The sequence below is a fragment of the Artemia franciscana genome, chromosome 8, assembly GCF_032884065.1.
Source record: "Artemia franciscana chromosome 8, ASM3288406v1, whole genome shotgun sequence".
Lineage (NCBI taxonomy): Eukaryota > Metazoa > Arthropoda > Branchiopoda > Anostraca > Artemiidae > Artemia > Artemia franciscana.
The window spans coordinates 33465549-33487376 of NC_088870.1; the positions used below are offsets into that span (position 1 = coordinate 33465549).

General features: G+C 35.0%; 1 protein-coding gene across 2 annotated transcripts in view; it reads left to right on the plus strand.

Moving 5' to 3' along the window:
* Nucleotides 1-11273: 11273 nt before the first annotated feature.
* LOC136030324 (transcription factor dcp-66-like) overlaps nucleotides 11274-21828 on the plus strand; it is an 84516-nt gene continuing 73961 nt past the window's right edge. For both annotated transcript variants that reach the window (XM_065709227.1, XM_065709224.1), the window contains exon 1: nucleotides 11274-11351. The gene's annotated coding sequence lies outside the window, so the exon portion shown is untranslated. The remainder of the gene's footprint in view (nucleotides 11352-21828) is intronic.

The following is a 21828-nucleotide window of genomic DNA, read 5'->3' on the forward strand; positions in this document are numbered from 1 at the left end:
GATTTACCATTGAATATATTTTCCAATTAATTTTTTTTTTCAATTCACCTCTTTTTTCAATGTTTACGTCTTTTCGACTGTACACCCTCAAAACCTATTTCATCACTCTTTCTTTTTGATAATGAATCATCTTTCAAATTTTTTCTATCAGTTTCTTTCAACAGATCTAGAAATTTTTCGGGGGATAATGTCAAAAGAAAGTTCAGCTGTTCTTCATAAAACAGATAAGACACTAAGCATCTTGGTATGTCCAAACTCTTCATGCATTTATATACTCTGGATAAATCAGTATCTTGTTTTTGCTGGATTATCGCCTGTCGACATGCGTCTTTCAATGTTTTGCATTGTGCAAAAGGGCGATCGCTTAGACATCTATTGACCATAGAAAGCACCATCAGTAGCGATTCACTATAAACATTTACATTACACTGAATTTGCTGGTAAATCAAATATTTGACCGTATCCAAGCTATCCTTAAGTAAACGAGATAGCCGTGATAGCTGTGATGTGCCTTTGATAGCTAACATTAAAGGAGTTTCATTATTTGCATCCATTGCATTTAAATCTGCACCATACGAGAAAAGCAATCGACACAAATCAGCTCTTCCTTCTCGAGCTGCATGGTGCATACACTGAGCACAGTTTGGATCTGCTCCACTTTCTAAAAGATACCTGACCATGTCCAAATCATTCGCTTGTATAGCCATAACTAAAGGTGTTGTATTATTTGCATTCAACGCATCCACTTTGGCATCATAGGAGATAAGTAACTGACATAAATTAGCTCTTCTTCTCCATACCGCAACATGCAGAATCCCAAAATGGTACTGAGCACAGTTCGGATTTGCCCCACTTTCCAAAAGATACTTGACCATGTCGGAATTATTGTTTAATATAGCAGTAACTAAAGGTGTTTCACACTTCATATTAATTGCATCCACATTAGCACCATACGAGATAAGTAACTGACATAAATTCTCTTTTGCTTCACTAACTGCATGGTGCAAACACTGAGAACAGTTTGGGTTTGCCCCACTTTCCAAAAGATACTTGACCATTTCTGGATTATTGGCTTTTATCGCAGTAACTAAAGGTGTTTCATTCTTTAAATTCATTCCATCCACTGTGGCACCATAGGAGATAAGTAAATCACATAAATCAATTCTTCCATTCCTAACGGCAATATGCAAAGGCGTTTGACCCCATACTTGTTTGAAAAAGAAAAATTTTTTTTGTTTTAATTCAGTCTCGTAAGTGGGTACTTGAAAGCAGTACTTAGGATTTGCCCCGGCTTTCAGAAGAAGTTCAATGACAGCATACTCAACGTTGGAATCTACAAATAAAATTAAAAGATTCAGAAACGGTGATTGCATTTCTGCTTTTCTTTTCTTGATGATGGCTACTGCAGCATTGTAATTTAAATCTATCATGGTGTGTGTACTTTTTTCACTTCTATGGCGTCTATTTGACTTAATTATTCACTTCTATGGTGTCTATTTTTGTACTGAAGTTGAATAATCTACAACTCTTATTTATATTGTGAATGACGTCATAGATTTTTACACGATCTCATTAAAATTATTTGTGACGTCATTGGGCTTTCTAATAAGAATAAAATGTAATATATTTAACAAACCAACTTTGTGAATCTAAGTATGACGTCATCCTTAGTTTTAGGTTAACTAGTTCAAGTGAGATATTTAAGAAAGATTGTTATAAGTACAAAAGTGAGAGATTATAACCTCGAATGAAATAAAGGGTGATCAATTGGGGGGGGGGGGGTTGTAGTAATATAAAGCTTCTTCAGACATTTCTAAATTTTTCTCTGGAGAGTATACATTTGTACCGCTGTAATCTTAATGGTTGGGAATACTTTCTAAATTTTTTCTGTTCTCAATCAGTTTCCCACTTCTTTGCTATATCTGTCTTTGAAATTCGATAATTTTTCCACACATACTATCTTCAATCTATCGAGTCTGGATATCTTGCTTAACTGAGCTACAGGTAGATCTGTTGTAAACAACTATTCAGTCTCACATAGGTTTCATGAGACAAGGCTGATTTTTTTCTTATTCAGCTCTTTCCGTGGAAGTGCGAATTGAGCCTGTATTTCGAACTCAAACAAAGAAATTTATAAAAACGAAATCATAGATCACACTCAACGCAAACAAAGGGAGAGGGCGGCTGATGACCCAATGAGATGGTAATTTGGCACATGCCACCAGGTGGCGGGTACGAAGCTTGGCAGAGTTGTTCCAAGTGCAGTGGAACTTATTGCAACACGTGGCGTTCCACGTTAGTAGTGGTTGAAACTACAAAACTATCAAACATGAAGAACAAATTAATTTACAACTTACCCAAAAAATCCTCTTAGTATATCAAAAACATAGCAATACTAAACACGAAATAGCTAAATATTTTCCGTAATAAAATGAGGTTGCCTTCTTTTTACTCTTTTGTCAATGTTGCACTTGACTCCTAATGACAGAAAAAGAAAAATTATGTGTCATTTCAAAACGTGTTAGAAAAAATGTTATAGTTTGCTAGCTCCGAAGTACACCGCTGAGAATTGTTAAGATTTCCTTGGCATATAGACTTTAATATCATTCCTGCAAGCCATAAACTGCCTCCAAAATGAGGCCTGTAAACAGCTACTGACGTTGTGCATCCTCTGATGTTTTGTTTACTGTTTTGGAGGGATGACTAAGAGAGAGGGCCCAATGATACTCCTTTCTTCTTCTTTTTTGTAAAGTGTTTGTTCTCATGAAATCAAACACTTCGTGGTAATGAACTGTAAGTAAGGACTAATTCAGCTCAATAGTAACCGAAATTCTAAGAAACAGTCTTGTATATATATATATATATATATATATATATATATATATATATATATATATATATATATATATATATATATATATATATATATATATATATATATAAATGAGGCTTGTTCAATATATATACACTTTATCAAGTTTGATGTTACCCATCACAAGTTATGTATTATCCATCGAAATCAGTCGCGTTGTTGAGGGGGGGGGGGGGTAAGAAGGGTCAGTTGTCCCACCCCAATAATCTGATAACAAAACAATTTATTTTAGTACTTTATTTACTAAAAAGTATTTATTTAGTACTTTAAAACTGTAGCTTATTTGATTAGATAATTTCTTTTAAGCTAACCCATGCCCATTTTAACATAGGGAAAACGAAAAAAATAGGTGTCAATTAGACTTCATAATATGTTCCGTATTAACATTTTTCTGAATATACTGCCTTTGAAACCTTATCATCAAGTAGAAATGTGACCCAAGTTAATGAAAAAATTAAAAAATTTTCGAGGCGTCCTGTTTCACGACATTTGCTCAGGTTAAATTTTTCACTGAGATTTCAAGAGTCTCTAATTCCTAAAATCTATCAGTTCAGGATTAGATTTTCTCGTTTTAAAACTTTCAAAAGTGGAAATGAATACACCCTCTAAATCTGCAAATAGGATAGAAATGGAATCACTGAAGAATAAGAAGGTAGTTATAGAGTGAATATAAGTTCCTGAATAAAAAAGAAATCATTGAAAATGAAAATAAGACTTGTGGTTTTTATGATGAAATTTGCCCTATAACTAGATAAGTAAAATCGGTTGTAGTTTCATTATGGAAATTGGTAGAGGGAATTCGCTCTTGGAATCATTTAATTGTTTTGATGTTTATTTTCAGTATCCAACTGAAAATCCAATGTAGCTCCAAATTCTTATATTTCTAATTGAATTACCTAATAAGTGTTGATAACGTCCTATTCCTTACGTTTCAGGCTCACATAGTATCCCGCAATTGTAGAACTACCTATATGTATAATTCCATGCTGATTTCTTGCTATTTTCGCTTTTCTAAATATTTCTATTAATCAGCTCTAAAAAGACAAATGTGCTAAGAATTATGATTACAATAAGTCGTATTTCACACAACGCCAGCACTGCTCGTTGTACATTTATCTCTGCATCAGCATGCTGTACGAAATGCCTTCTGAGAATAGAATAAAGTTAGTTTGGACAAAATATGCATATTTTTCTCACAATTTATAAATTTGTGTGCACATGTAAGCGGTACCAACCCGTTCTTTTTCTTCTATTGTTATTAGTTTTGTCGTGCAGCACTACAAGACCGAGCTTTGCTTGTTGAGGGAATTATAAACATAAAAACAAAATTCAACGTAACCGTATTTTGGAAATATGTACGTCCCACACCCTGACTTACGCAGGAAAAACTTTTGTGCATTTTTTAGAGATTCGTTTTTTTTAAACAAAGATACAAATGAGAAGGTAATTCTTAAACTCTAGGAGTCAATACTCCCTTTCAATTGGCATACCTGGCTATTTTTAATTAATTTAAGGTTTCTGCCGCAATGATGTCAATAATTATTCAGATTTTCTGGATTTTCTTTGTAAAGCAATTCCCAACGGATAAGTAAATAATTCTAACTATATTTTTCGAATACTTTCAAATTTGAAATGCGGTCACTATTTAAATTTGGGGAATGTGTCACAATATAATGTTACGCGATCTGTGGTAGTACTCTGACCTATCCTGTTTCTTTACTTAGTGCTATAATAATAATAATATTTATTTATAACCCACCTACATAAAAAAAATAGTTGAGTAAACACACAAAAATCAACAGTAATATTACATAAAAAAACAATAAATCACCAAAAACAATTAAACAACAATAACCTTAAATAAACAAAACTACAAAAAATAAACGAATTAAACCAAGATGAGGCGACAAACTCCGATACGCAGTTTTCGAAAGCTTTTCGTGTAAACCAGTCAGCTTTTCAGTAATATTCGGAAGGTAAAATTTACTTGTTATTTTTCAGTTCCTATTCCAAAGAGAAAGATATAGAAGATATTTACAGAAATGGAAATAGGCCTCCCAAATATCACTAAATTTCTTTTTCCTATGAATAGGATAAAGCCCAGAAAGGTGAAGAACAGAATGAACTAAAAAAGTAGAATATAGCTTTCCAATGCCAATACGATTATATTTGCCTCAATTGGTTACAATTTTAGAGTAACTAATCTGGATCTTTGTTCTAGCATCCCGGGCGGCACGCTCACGGAAACATTTTTTAATTTTTGGTAAGTGTAATACCCAGCCATCGCATTGAATCTACATGAGGAATGGAAAAAAAATTAGAGCTTAGAGGTTCAGGAGGGGATGGAAAATTGAAAGAAAGATACTCACATTTACCAACATTAAGCGAAAGACCGATTATATTAAATAAATAAGAAACTTTGTGAACCATCTGCAATAATCCGAGTTTAGACCGGCTAATTAGAAGAATATCATCAGGATAAACAAGGTATGGAATATCAGTTAACCCAACAGAACACATAGAAGTAATATTCTTGAGAATACTTGAAATACAAAATTGAAAATTGCTTGAAGGTAATGCTCCGCCCTACCTTACACCCCGACGAACAGGGACAATAAAAGACGAAAGGACGCCATTAGTTTTAATTCGAAGATAGGATTTGCTATACCAAAACTTAAGAAGAAAAATCAGCAAAAGGTTAATGCCGTGACTGAAGAGAATTAAGAGCCTGACTGTGTACAATACTATCGAAAGCCTTAAAAAGATCAAGGGCACAAATATGAAGACCATACCTTTTAGCAGAAGCAGCTTTAAAAAGACAAGCCAGAGCATGGTGAGCTTGCTAGCAACCGATACCAGACTGAAAACTGAGCTGTTCTCCCCAAAATTAGCATTCAAAGCAATGAAAGGAAGTACTATATATATATATATATATATATATATATATATATATATATATATATATATATATATATATATATATATATATATATATATATATATATATATATAAATCAACGGTATGACAGATTGTTGAATTAAGTGGGCAGCCCAGTCAAGGGTTAATTTTATCCGTTTGATTGCCGTTGTTACTGTCTGCCATTTATGCTACACCTTTCCGTGCATGTGTGTCCCTTCACAAATGCCAAACTAGAGTTGTACCTCTGTTGGAGGTTCTCGCTGGGGAACACACGCAGGTTGACTACGGGTTAAATTACTTGAAAATTTACTTTTTACTAAGATTGCAAGTAACCGTGATTGGCCTGTAAAAGGAACAGTTCAATGCAGTCTTATCTCGCTTAAGAACGTAACAGTTCCACACAAAAAGCTATCAGGAACAAAAGAACAACACATACACATTTGGTAAAGCAATTGTAAATGGAAAAACAAAGACGGGCAATTTACTTTAAGATGATAAACACCAATTCTGTCAACATCAATAGAGCTTGATTAAATTAAAAAAACGAGTTTTTTTAACTGAAAGTAAGGAGCGACATTAAAACTTAAAACGCACAGAAATTACTTCGTATATGAAAGAGGCTGCTTCCTCATCAACGCCCCGCTCTTTACGCTAAAGTTTGACTCTTTCTCTCAATTCTTCTTTTTAAAGCAGTAAAAAACTTTAGCGTAAAGAGCGGGGCGTTGATGAGGAAGCAGCCTCTTTCATATACGAAGTAATTTCTGTGCGTTTTAAGTTTTAATGTCGCTCCTTACTTTCAGTTAAAAAAACTCGTTTTTTTAATTTAATTTCTGAACGTTTTTGAATCAGTGCATGTTTTGATTTTGGCTCTCCGCAGAGGAATAATCAAAACGAAATTTGCATATTTTTTTTTTGGGGGGGGGGCTAAATGGCTTTCTCATAATTTTGATCGAATGATTTTGAGAAAAAAAGAGCGGGGGCGAAGCCTAGTTGCCCTCCGATTTTTTGGTTAATTAAAAAGGCAACTAGAACTTTTAATTTTTTACGAATCTTTTTATTGGTAAAAGATTTACGTAACTTATAAATTAGCTTACGTAAAGAACTTTTGTATTCTCATGTTTTTATTACATATATGAGGGGATTCGCCCCATCGTCAGTACCTCGCTCTTTACACTAAAGCTTAAATTTTATCCCAATTTATTAAGAATGACCCCTAAATCACAAAAGCCGTAGAATAAATAGTTGAAATTACTAAAAATACTTTAGTGTAAAGAGCTAGGTATCATAAGGAGGTGAGCCCCTTATATGGGTAATAATTTCTGTTTGTTTTAAGTTTTATTGCTGTTCCTTACTTCCAGCTGAAAAAGCTTTTTCACATTTATTTTTTATTTTTTTTTTTAAATAATGCTAGTAAATCCTGATCTCCCTTCATGGAAGTTTTCTTCTCCCATGACAAATTCTCGATGGAAACTTCTCCCAGCATATCCCCCTCTTCTCAACCCCTCCCCCCAACCAAAAAAATCCTCCTGAAAACGCCTGTATACTTCCCAATAACCAATACTATATGTAAGCACAGGTCAAAGTTTGTAACTTGTTGCCCCTCCCACGGGGACTGTGGGGGAGTAAGTCGTCCCCAAAGACATACTTATAAGGTTTTTCGACTACGCTGAATAAAATGGCTATCTCAGAATTTTGATCCGTTGACTTAGGGAAAATAATTAGCGTGGGAGGGGGCCTAGGTGCCCTCCAATTTTTTTGGTCACTTAAAAAGGGCACTAGAACTTTTCATTTCCGTTAGAATGAGCCCTCTTGCAACATTCTAGGACAACTGGGTCGATACGATCACCCCTGGGGAAAAAAAAACAAAAAAACAAATAAACACGCATCCGTGATCTGCCTTCTGGCAAAAAATGCAAAATTCCACATTTTTGTAGATAGGAGCTCGAAACTTCTACAGTAGGGTTCTCTGATACGCTGAATCTGATGGTGTGATTTTCGTTAAGATTCTATGACTTTTAGGGGGCGTTTCCCCCTATTTTCTAAAATAACGCAAATTTTCTCAGGCTCGTAACTTTTGATGGGTAAGACTAAACTTGATGAAACTTATATATTTAAAACCAGCATAAAATGCGATTCTTTTGATGTAGCTATTGGTATCAAAATTCCATTTTTTAGAGTTTTGGTTACTATTGAGCCGGGTCGCTCCTTACTACAGTTCGTTACCACGAACTGTTTGATTTCAATTTCTTAACAGATGCAATTAAAGCACCAACAGAAACGGGTAGAACTTGTGCCTGAGTCAAGGAGGACGGGAGAACCGAATCAAGCAATTTTGAGTAAAATGCGTGCACTGCATAATTCACTTTTGAAAATATAACTGAATAGTGGTCAGACCAACGCAGCTGGCGAGATGGGGCAATTAAGATTTGCTAATTTATCTAATTTAGATGAATTAATCACTTTGTCCTATTCATTCTTGTTGGTAGGACATTCTAACCCTTTATAACGGCTAGATCACAGACGTTTTTTAAACACACGCTTAGTTTTTTGTTTTATTTCGAATAAATTTCTGGATAGCGGTCAACCATTATAAATCCATATCCGCAGATACAATTTGGCTTTATTTTTACGATTTTCATTTTAGGGTCAAACGACCATATTGGTTTCCTTGTTCTTCTTCTCACTAGCTCCAGAGGGACGGCAACCTCCTCATCATGTTTTAAATACCACACAATGTGGTTGTAGTAATGATTAAGTTCATAATTACTTTTTGTAGAGCAAACACTTAGCTGGAGTAAATGAAAGAATACACGTAAAGAACCAAGGAGTATGACCAGGGTTGAAATTGCGCTGCCTTATGATTTTTGTTTCGGTTTTATGTGACCCACTTACATAAATGCTATGCATAATTATAAATCGGTGAACCCACAAACAAATCAATTGAATAAAAAATAATAATTAATATTTCAGTTAATCATATATATTTAAAGTTTAGTACAACAAATTAAATCTTACAGTCAAAATCCATTCAAAATTACGAACAAATGAACAGCGCGATACCCGGGGCTACTAGGATAGAATTTGGTTCAATTATGATATTGAGCTTCCTGTGCTGGGCATGGGGGTTTGGGCAAGCGGATGGGGGATACGTAGTGCAGCATTAGTAATGAATCTGGCTAAAAAAAACGCCGTGTATACGATGTTTGATTTCACCCACCGAAAGCCTGTTTACGCTATACTACTGTCGTCTGTGGAAGCTCATTGCTGACAATTTTAGCCAAGTTCAATGGTTACTTTTCTTAACTTCCGCCTGAGTGGCACCTATTTCAATATTAGAATTTTTCTTAAGTTGTTGCCAGAATTTGATAATGTTTTCTTCTGAAGAAAAGTAATTGTAAACTAGTACCTTGTTTGTTTCAAAATGTAGGCTAGATAAAGAACATAGGTTACTGTCCAAAAAGTGATTACTTACCCTAGCCCTCATATGGAGACAAATGTGGCCCTACCTTTCAGGGAACCTGATAAAGAATTATAATCTAAAAGAGCATAAAACTTTTCAACAAGGTTTCAGAAACTAAAAAATTACGCTTTAACACAGTTGTAAGCAAGCTATGAAAAAGAACAACCATTCTCATCAGAGCTGTTCGCATGGGGGGGGGGTTACTGGGGCAGGCTACCCTGGCTTGAGGGGTACATAATTTCTATATGCCCTAAGTAGTGCCATAATGTAATAAAAATAGATAGATTTACAAGATTTTATTAAGCAGCTTATTTTTCACTTGTAGCAGTCCTGTTGCTTTCTTGTAGCATAGTTTGATAATTTATTTGAAGTTGTTCACAGCAATGATTTTCTTAGATTTAGAATAAAAATTATAAAAGATCTTATTTTGCTTTATACATCTATTAAAATTGTTTATAAGATCTTTCTCAAGTCATGAGCCGTAAATCGTCATTCCCAAGTCATTTCATCAATGCACTCTAGTTTCCAACAAATTTTGTTGCAAAATTTACGTTTTTATTTAATTATAATCTTGGGATTAAGGATTGCCAGCTTCTGTCTTTCAAGTGACTTAGTTTGCAGTGAAGCGGTAAAATATTTTTAATTTAGGGGATTACAAGGTGTTCTTTCCGTAAAATGTTCTACCTTCACAAAACAACGTCAATTTGTCACGCATCAACAAAAAGTTTGAACTGCTTAGATCTATGCTTGTATTGAACAAGCCAAATTACTTTTGATTTTTTTCAAATTTTGCATACTGAAAACTGAGGGATACTACTACTACTACTAACAACAACTCACCACAGAACCAAGCTGCCAGAGGCCAACACAGCTACGCATGTTCCTCCTCGATCTCATTCTATTCAAAGTCTCCCTCTTTACATCCTCCCAGCTAGTTCCATTCCTTAAAATCTTTCTTTATAACATCCTATCACCCCAGCCACGGACGACCTACTTTCTGTTCAGCCCTAGACGGTTGGCCAAAAAGGACAATCTTTGGTAATCTGTCATACTCCATCCACAGAATGTGCCCTAGCCATCTTAACCTTTTTCTCGTTATAGCGCTTGAAAGCGGGATTGAACTACATTTTAAGTGAGCCTGCTGTTTGAAATACGGTCAGTCAGCCAGGTACCCAGATTAATCTGTAGGCAATTTCTCTGGAAAACATCTAATAAATCTTCATCCGCTTTTCGGAGCACCAATGCTTCACAGCCATATTTGATCACTGTCATCACTGTCATCACTGTAGTGTCCAATATTCTAATCTTGGCTTGCAGACTTATTTTCCTATTGTTCCAAACTCTTTTTAACTGTGAAAAAAACACCCTGATTTTTGGATATTCTACTCTTAACATTTTCACTGCTCCCACCGTTTTTGCTAATAATGCTACCAAGGTAAGTGAAGCTGTCCAGCTGATTAGTCTTTTGTTATCAAACGTTACATTTTCGTCTTCACTTATTCCTATGCTTAGTCTTCTTAAAATTAATTTTAAAACCTATTCTAGCACCCTTAATTTGGAAAACCTCTAAAGTTCATTTATTTTGATCTCACTTTCATCTAGAATGCCTAAATCATCAGCATAATCTAAGTAGATTATGTAATAATCTACCTAGTAGATCTACTTATCTACTGAGTAGACTCAGTAGATATGACTAAGTTAGATTATGCTGATGAATTAAGCATTCTAGATAAAAGTGTGATCAAAATTAATTTATGTAAGTCCCTCCCCTCCCCATTGTTGGGGCCGGTTACATAAGGTCAAAGATGAATTCTTGTTTAAAGTATCAATGACTAATATTTTAAAATGAAATTCAATTTTCTACTTCTCATTATATACGTAGTCTAATGGTAAGTCCAGACACGTAGGATTTTGGTGAAATCCTTAAAGGGCGAGAGGATTCTGGAGTTGAAAATTTTAACTCGACCTAGAATTTTAGTTTGCTCTGTACTCAGTTTCTTCGCCATCTAACTTTTCGAATTAGTAGTGAATTTAAAATTGGAGGATGCGTCATTAGAACCTAGGTTTATGACAAGAATCTTTTTAAATATTGAGGCATGGTACTTATTTCTTGTATATATTCTCTATTTTCATTACATTCTGGCACTACTTAGGTATATAAAAATTATGTACCCCTCAAGCCAGGGCAGCCGGCCCCATGTGAATAGCTCTGATGAGAGTGGTTGCTCTTTTTCATAGCTTGCTTACAACTGTGTTAAAACCTAAGTTTTTAGTTTCTAAAATCTTGTTGAGAAGTTTTATGCTCTTTTAGATTCTAATTCTTTATCAGGTTCCCTGAGAGGTAGGGCCTCATTTGTCTCTGTAGGAGGGCTAGGGCAAATAATCACTTTTTGGAAAGAAACCTATGCTCTTTCATCTTGCCTACATTTTGGAACAAATAAGGTGCTAGTGTACAATTACTTTTCTTCAGAAGAAAACATTATCAAAGTCTGGAAAAACATACAAAAAACTAAAATATGTATTGAGGCTACATCATTCAGGTCCTGAGGCTCAAGAAGAAGCAGAAAGGACCTTAATTTGACGACCACAACGACGGCTACATCATTCCTAAAAGCACTCAAATTACTCCCTCTCCCTGCTACCATACAATTATATAGCCTAGTCAAAATTGTATATTTTCCATACATTTTTTCATTTCTTGATTCTGGTGGTAGGCTATTCCTTCTTTGCTACTAAAAATATTAGAAGATTAGAATAATCTATAGAAAACTGCAAAACAAAAACAAACATATATATATATATATATATATATATATATATAATTTGGGCTTAAGGTTATATTTGCATCTTATTAGTAAAGGTAAAGTAAAGTCAAGCAATTTTAGTAATGAAATAAGTAAGTATTTTAGAATTTTTAACAAGTGCTTACAGATTTTTATCATGTTTGCTTCTAAGGAGAAAAATTGGTATCCTATTATTTTTTGGTTTGAAAAAACAATCTGGGTAAAATTCTAGTTAATTGACTTCTTGTTATCTCAGAAAGGGTTTAGGTTAGGAAAATGAAACTTTCAGGGATGAATCTACAGACTAAAGTATGTCCTGGGAAAGTATTTTGAAGCAACTACATCCACTCCTTCTCCCTCTAGAGGGCCCTGACCTTTGATGACCTTTAAAAATATGTGTGTTATAAAAGTGAAACCTTGCAAAATAGATCTTCTGCTTAATTGAAGTACAACAAAATTGTTTTCAGCTTCATAGCTTTGCTCAATTCCATTTTATGAAGTTTTAAAGATATGCAAATACATTTCCTAAATTTTGAAAAAAAACATTGATATGGCTAAAAATTCTACTCGAATAACAGGAATTGCATTTTCAGAACTAAAGGCAGAGAAAAAGCAACTAGTAACTGAAAATTAAGGTAAAATGACGTTTTGTCAAAATTTCAATAGGCATAGACCTGTCATGTAGACAAATTTCAGGGCCCTCTAGAGGGAGAAGGAGTAGAGGTGGGTACTTTAAAATACCTTCCCGAGACATACTTTAGCCTGTAAACCTGTCCCTGAAAGTTTCATTTTCCTAACCTAAACCCTTTCCAAGATAGCAAGAAGTCAATTAACTAGAATTTTATCACAATCTGGATAGGTCATGACTTTGGAAAATTTGTTTCTCCCTAACTGACTGATGCAACTATCAAGCTGTATCAATTGATTCATATTTGTATCAATTGATTCAGAGTTTGTATCAGGACAATTGATTGCTAGGGCTAGTGAATGTTAACTCTTCCAACTATCAGAAACATGATTAAAGACAAAAAGTTTCAAGTTTTTTGCATGTTTATCTGATAAGCTTAATACTTGTCCTTTACAGGGCTGCTTGTTCTTAATTCCAAAAGCAATTTCTGGTTGATATTTCAGCAGCAAAACTAAGTAATAATTAATGCAAACGTAGAGCTGCTGAAATAAATTAAAAATGTATATTCTTATTTTTCTTGGTACACATGAGAATCTGATAATATTTATTCATAATGAATAACAAATCTTAGGCACTAGTCCATTTTTATTCTTATAAATAGTAATGCCAACCCATGGAGAGGGCATCAGGTAACACAGATCAGACAATACCTGAGTAAATATTTTTGTTAACAACTTTGGAAATAATACATGACAGAAGAGAGACACATATACAGGAGAAAAATCCTAATTTCTTTTGAATTGTTAAATAAAATTTTTATTGTTATTATTGAGTCTTCTTATGCAAAAATTCATGTAGCTATACACACCTTGACAGGCAAATTCATACTGCAGAAGTGTTGAGAATTCAGTGGCAGAAATTACTACTGACAACTCACTACAACACAAAGTCACCTGAGTTCAACACAGCTGCACACACTCCACCATCCCAATTTATTCTAAACCTCCTTCTTTGTACACTCACAAGAAGCTCCAGTTACCTTTGAATCCTTTCTTATGGCTGTATCTAATCCATTCAGGGACAATTTGAGGTAATTTAGCATAATTTGCCTTTTGTTTTGCCTTAGATGGATAGCCAAAAAGAGGATCTTTGGCAATATACCATTCCTCATGTTTAAAATGCATCCTAGTCATCTCAGCCGGCTGGCCATGTGGCCTTAAATTACTGGGGACATGCACCTTAGGTACCTACACTTCCCATAATCAATAATTATGTATATAATAGTGTGCACTCATTGTTTGCTGTCTGGAGGATAATAGTGCTTCCAGTGGCTAGTTTTTCTGATGAAGGAGTCAAAGAGGTTAAAGGACTTGATGATAGTCATTATACCTCTCTATAATTTTTGGATCTGGAACTGGAACATTTGTCTAATCATAGCCTCTGAAAAGTAGGATAGAACCTAATTTTTGGTACAGATTACTGTTTGAAATATGGTCAGTCAAATGGGTACTCCAAACTATTTGTAGGCTATGGTTTTACTTTCTACAGCACATAAAATGAAAGTTCTCTTATAAAAGATATCAAAAAGACCACCTTCATTTTTGTCAAGCTAAGGTTGGTCCCATGACACTACTTAATAATATGCATAGACCTAGCTGTAAATTTTGATTTTTCACTATTTTTTTTTATTGATTAACTAAGTAGAATTGGAAAGCACTACTGGATACATTATTCTTTTATGCTATTTAAGAATACCAATTGCTTCCTCAGATTTTATTTTGAGCCCTTAAGGTGACAAATTGATCTTTATTTATTTGCTGGTTTAAAATGGGTACCAAAAATTCAGAAAACTACTTTAGGATAATCATTACACTTGCTTATCTTGGTAATAAAAGGGCTTTGCTTTGCCCCTCCCCTCTGATGAATAGATATACAGCTCACTATAAATATCCACACTATTTTTTTGAATAGCATGACTTTTATTCCCACCAATTGATTATCATTCACTGTAAAATAATAAAGAAGAAAAGAGTTACACTTTTGAGAAATGTTGCTTGAGTGTATAGAGTGGACTATGTACTTATCCATCAAGGGGTTGATGGGGTAAAGTGAAGCAATATACTTTTCAAAATGGGATAAGTAAGTATTGGTGACTTTTTGAGATAGATTTCAGGACTTCCATCTGCCATTTTCTAATAAAAAAAACAAGGTTTAACTTTAAGGGCTCAAAATAAAATTTGCGAAGGAAGCTATTAATATGATTGGTATGATTGGTATTAGTATGACAGCACCATTTCTGGTGCTGTGTTTATCTTTTACCTAGCCAAGTAACAGAAAAAATCAGAATTTACTGGCCTACTCAACAACAAGCCAAAGAAAGATAATGTAAAACAGGATAATACACCTGTACTAGGCCTCTTCTAAACTATGCTCTATAAAACCAAAAATTAGGACCATTTGTTTCCTATTCAGTATTATTTCTGAATGTAATGATTGCAACCATGACATTTTCATCTCATGACCCTTAATGGTCTGAGAAACAGCCTAGGTTATAAACAAAATATAGCTGATTGTTGGTTTGCATTATTTTAGCTCATAATAAAAAAAAAACAATATCAATTGAAAAAAAAAAAAAATCAGAAAAGTTTATATAGTCAAGAGCTTTATCTGGCTCTGATTGGGGGAGAGGGCTGAAATGCAATTCTCAGGGTAGTAGCAATTATATTTGGAAACACTGTTGAACAGGGAATGAAATTGTGCTGCTCTTTTGCTATTATACTTTTTAATTCAGAAAAAAAAACATTCATAAGACCATTACCAAATATAGTCTCTTAAGACAAGTACTATAGTCTCTAACAACCACTAAAATCCACCTCCAAAACTTTCAATAAATTAATTCATCAGACAATACTTGAAAGAAAATTTAATGCTTGGTTTGAAATAAATCACTGGAAGTTTTCCCTTTAAGAAAATATTTTAAAAAAATACTGCCATAAAATCAATTTTAAGGTTTTTTTTTAACAATGTATTGATGTTCAGAATGCAGTTGTGTATAAAATTCAATTGTTTAGCCTAAGATAACATCATTAGTATGTAGTGTTCTAGCTGTCAATCTATTCAAAATAGAAATTTATAAGCATAAACTTACAAAACACACTACTTGTGGGGTTTGTTTTTGTTTAGAAAAACTCCAATCAGCTTTTATAATTGTATATATATATATATATATATATATATATATATATATATATATATATATATATATATATATATATATATATATATATATATGTATGTGTGTGTATGTGTGTATATTGTATTAAGGTGAAACTCTTTCTGCTAATAACAATTCATTGAAGCACTAAGGTGCCTGGTGCCTGAAGTCAACAATGCTGCACATTTTGCTCCTCCATCCTACTATGTTGAGGACCTCACTATTCACTGCCTCTTATAGAGTTCCTAAATCCTCCAGACCCTTTCTTGACTGGCATCACCTCTCCCCGCCTGCATAATGACCCACCATCCTTCTTTTATAATAGCCAATGCAGTTATACATCACTGAATAAAGTCTTATGAAAAATCTAGTAAATCAACTTAGTTAAATCAGGTATTAGTATAAATGTTTATATTAGGCCTAGTCTTGCATATACTTCGGGACTTTTCAGGAACGAATGCGCCACCATGTAACATTATTTCCTCTGCAACTGGGAAGCCTAATACATAGATCTTTGATACTTTTAAATCGTTTGTCTATTTCAGAATTTTCAATCGATAGTAACTTGATTCTCTTTGGTGCAACATACTTTGGTGCCACAAAATGGAAGAAAACGCAACTTTCCCATTGAAAAGTCTTTTTGGTCATTTAAAAAGCACCCTAAAACTTTTAATTTCCATTCTAATGAGCCCTCTCCCAATGGTCAAGGACCATTGGCTTGATACACCAAACCTGGTAAACTACAGTAAATACGATCTTTCTTCTTGGAAAAAGAATACAGAATTCCGCGTTTTTATAGGTAGGGGCCTGAAAACTCTACAGTGAGTTTCTCTGATAAGCTGAATCTAATTGCGTGACTTCCATTAAGAATGTTTGCCGTTTTGGAGATATTACTGTCTTTTCAAAAATCAGGCAAGTTTTCTCAGGCTTATAGCTTTTGATAGGTGACGTTAATTTTAAATAATTGGCATATTTGGAATCAGTGTAGAACGCCAATTCTTTTGATATGTTAATTTAGAGTTTCGGTTAAAATTGGCCTGAGTTGCTCCTTGAAGTTTGTTACCAAAACTGTTTGGTACCAGTACTATCAAAGCTTCAAACCAATCAGCAAAATAAATCAAAGCTTTTGTGCCAAGATAATTATTTTTGAATAATTTTTTTTTTTAAATTCTTATTGATGTCCCTTTGGTCTAGACTGCATATCCTTAAAGTTTCAATCAAATCACAGAAAAAAAAAAATTGGTCCAATTTGGAGAGTCACGAATTGATACGACTGAATTTTTATACAATGTTGTGTCTATGCTGAGGTTCGTTTTGCCTAGCTTTCCCAGTAAGTTGTAAGCCAATTGGAGGGAAACACACTGAGGCTATTGTAGGTGTCACAAATTCTTAACAACTAAAATAATTAAAAAAATAAGTAAACAACATTTTGAGGTAAACAAATGGAGCCTAAATTAGGTGTTACAAATTGTTTGCACCTAAAATAATGTTTATTGAAAAATATAAAATAAACCAAATTTTTTCGATATTTTTATTGTGTCTTCATTGAGGTTCCTTTCTTAGTTTGAATCCAAGCAGAAAAAAAAACTTGTTTCAAAATTCTCTCGTCACGTTTTATTTTCATCCACTGGATCAAACCATCAACAAATCTCACTTGGTTTGTCGCTACATACCTTCCTAGTTTAAGCTAATCAGAGGCAAAGAAATTTTAACCCAGTTTTAAGCATCAGAAATTGTTACACCTAAAATTGGTTTCTATTCTTTCAGCTTCGGGGTCCACTTAGCTCATTGGAAACTTTGATTTACTGGTCAAGCCGATAAGAGACACAAAATTTAATGTATTGTTTTTGTTTCACGAATCTTTGGAAAATCGGCCGATTGCAAAAAAAGTTAATTTGCTTTCACTGTTAAAAATAGTGTGCCCATTCTTAAACATCCATTGCTATACCAGTGTTTTATGCAAAAAAGGGAGGACACAAATTGGACTTCTTTTTTTATGGCACTTGATATTTACCAAGTGACATATAGCGATCGCAGTTTCTGTCTGTCTGTCTGTCGGTCCCGGTTTTGCTAGTTCGGCCGTTTCCAGATAATCTAGGACGATGAAAGTTGGCAAGCTTGTCATGGACCTGACCAGATCAAATTAGAAATAGTCGCCTCCCTGATTCGACGATCTAGGGGGAGGGGGGAGTGGAAGGACGGTTGATTCGGAAAAGTCGGAAAAAATGAGGTATTTTTGACTTACGAACGGGTGATCAGGTCTTAACGAAATTTGATATTTAGAAGGATCTCGTGTCTCAGAGCTGTTATTTCAAATCCCGACCGGATCTGGTGACATTGGGGGGGATTGGAGGGGAAACCGGAAATCTTGGGAAACGCTTAAAGTGGAGAGATCGGGATGGAACTTGGTAGGAAGAATAAGCATAAGTCCTAGATACGTGATTGACATAACCGGACCGGATCCGCTCTCTTTGGGGGAGTTGGGGGATTTCCAGTGCTTTAGCGAGTTCGGTGCTTCTGGACGTGCTAGGATGATAAAAATTGGTAGGCGTGTCCAGGACCTGCTCAAGTTGGCTAGATCAGTCGTTTCCCCGATTCGACCATCTGGGGGGGGGCTGGAGGGAGGGAAAATCGTGAAAAATGAGGAATGTTTATCTCGCAAATGGGTGATCGGATCTTAATGAACTTGATGTATAGAAAGATGTCATGTCTCAGATGCTTCATTTTCAATTCGGATCAGATCCAGGGACACTTGGGGGTGGGGGGACGCAAATCTTGGAAACTGGAAGTTTTGGAAAACGCTTAAGAGTGGGGAGATCGGAATGAAACTTGATGGGAAGAATAGGCACAAGTTCTAGATAATTTATTGACATAACTAGACCTGATCTGATCTCTTTGGGGGAGTGGGGGGATTTCTAGTGCTTTTGCGTGTTCGAGAATAAGCACAAGCTCTAGATGCGTGATTGACATAACTGGACTGCATCCACTCTCTTTGGGGGAGTTGGGGGGGGGGGGGGTCCAGTGCTTTGGCGAGTTTCGTGTGCTCTGGACATGCTAGGACGATAAAATTGGTAGGTGTTTCAGGGACCTGCACAAATTGACTTGATAACAGTCGTTTCCCCCGATTCGACCATCTGGGGGGCTGAAGGCTCTTGGTTCTTGGTTCTTCCGACCTCGTCAAAAGTGCCATGGCTCTTGTTCCATTTAAGTTCCTTATTATAATAATAAGAAACAGTTCATGTTGTCAATTCGAGACTCGATTAAAAGGTAAAAAGATGTATAAAAAAAACTTTGAAAATGTGCGAATTATACGATCAAACTTTGATATTGAAGATAGAGGGGTACGTGTTTAGCCTCTTTTCTTCTTGCCTTTCTGTATATGTGCTTGAACGTGATAAACATGTATGGTTGATTGTACTGTTGTTTTCTTCAAATTTCATTTTTATTATTGAAAATGGATTCGAGTTCAATTATTTCTTCACAACTGCGTGAAACTATCTCCGTCGAATAGTCTGCAGGGTCGTAAAAAAAAAAATTCCTATTTCGTGGGATATGTTTGTTTCTAGTTCCTACCAGTAATAAAGTCTTGAAAGCCATAATTAGATCCATTTCTGCTGTGGAGAAGTCTTGTGGTCTCCGTCTCTTTTGTAAAAAAGAATATCTCATGGCATGCGCATACTTTACAAATATGGAAAAGCCAGGAAGATTTTTTTTTTCCAAGTCCTAGAAAAGGTTAGAAAAGCAAAGAGTTAGTACTTGCTTTTTTTAGGGTTAGAAATTTAATTAAAATAACATAAAATGCTTTTGAGTTTTTTCTACAACTGTTTTCTGCTTCGTTTCAAATTTAAGGGGGTCGTATAAATTTCTTCATAGAGGGATAAAGATTAATGGATTGAGCATAGAAAATTCTAATTTACAATTTTTCTTTTGTCCCTCGTATTACTTTATAAATGATCAGGTTTAACGATTTTTTAATCTTCACTGAATTTAAAAATATTTGGGCGATTACTAAGTATTTACTAACAATTTTCTAAATGTTTAATGACAAATAACAGGTCCTTGCATGATCATAGTTACTCAATTTCAAATTCCGGATTTTTATTTAGTAATACACAAATTCAAATAAAGGTGACTCGTTATAGCATTGGCTAAGGACTTGGGAAGTAAGGCTGTCCCTCTTGTCATGTAGCTTTTTTTTTGTAGAAAATAGAACAAAGGCACTGCAATTGGCAACATCGAAAGCTGTACTTTTCTTACGATTCAAATAAAAAAAACAAGTTTTTTTAACTGAAAGTAAGGAGCGACATTAAAACTTAAAACGAACAGAAATTACTTCGTATATGAAAGGGGCTGCTTCCTCATCAACGCCCCGCTCTTTACGCTAAAGTTTGACTCTTTCTCTCAACTCTTCTTTTTAAAACAGTAAAAAACTTTAGCGTAAAGAGCGGGGCGTTTATGAGGAAGCAGCCCCTTTCATATACGAAGTAATTTCTGTTCGTTTTAAGTTGGAGGGCCTAGGAGCCCTCCAACTTTTTGGTCACTTAAAAAGGGCACTAGAACTTTTCATTTCCGTTAGAATGAGCCCCCTCGCAACATTATAGGATCACTGGGTCGATACGATCACCCCTGGGGAAAAAAAACAAACAAACAAATAAACACGCATCCGTGATCTGCCATCTTGCAAAAAAAAATACAAAACTCCACATTTTTGTAGATAGGAGCTTGAAACTTCTATAACAGGGTTCTCTGATACGCTGAATCTAATGGTGTGATTTTCTTTAAGATTCTATGACTTTGATGGGGTGTTTCCCCCTATTTTCTAAAATAAGGCAAATTTTCTCAGGCTCGTAACTTTTGATGGGTAAGACTAAACTTGATGAAACTTATATATCTAAAATCAGCATTAAAATGCGATTCTTTTGATGTAGCTATTGGTATCAAAATTCCATTTTTTTTAGAGTTTTGGTTACTATTGAGCCGGGTCGCTCCTTACTACAGTTCGTTACCACGAACTGTTTGAAAACCCCGATCCTCTTCTTCAGTTTTTAGATTTTAGGCTGTATGCCATGGTGTAGGGTCTATTAGGACTTTTAGGCTACAGGCTCCTTTCGATTTCCAATTTAGCTTGTAGGCCCTAAGTCTCTGGTGCGCTGTATTTATGATCCTTTGTCCGAGAGGGCGAGGGTTTGAATCTTACTGTACCCAATTATATGGTTCGTGACGGGGGTCAGTGGCGTGACTCTGTAAGCTTAGCCAGAGTCGACCCACCTCTAAATGGATACCTGGAGAAACCTGGGGAAGGTAAACAGGAAGGGTGTGCGGAAGCACAGAATGGTTGGCCCCCAACCCTCCATTGCACTTCCTGACTGAAGGGCCAAAAGACGAAGAACAGCACCGCCAGTAGGGACTGTAAAGTCCTATGGCGTATTCTTTACCTTTACCTAAGTCACTAACTAAACAAGTATAGCATTATGGTTCCAGGCGCATATGTGAATTTTACTATGTGGTTTGCGGACCTCTGAAGAGTTTCTTGTGGACTCCTCAATACTTTGTTGAACACTAACTTCTTCTGAACGGCGAATATAAGCTAATTATGTGGAATTCATAGGAATAATGAAAAAATTATGCTTCTTTTTGTTGCAGTGATTTTTTATTTTCTGTTAAATGGAAAAATAAGTTCTAATAAGCTTGAAAACATTTAGGGTAGTTTAAATCAGAAGATAAATAATTCATTACCGTGGATTCCGGACACGAATAAAACTTTGGAATCTGTATCTTTAAGGATCAGGTTCTGGGACATCCTCTCCCCCGGGTACATCCTTTCTTCGGGCCTGAGTTCAAGTGGAGAGTTAAAAGCTAGATAGGAAAGCACTCAAATCTTATTGGGAACAATCGTACCCTAATTTGACATTTTGTGTTATTTTAGTCCTGTTATTTTCAAATTTCTTCTA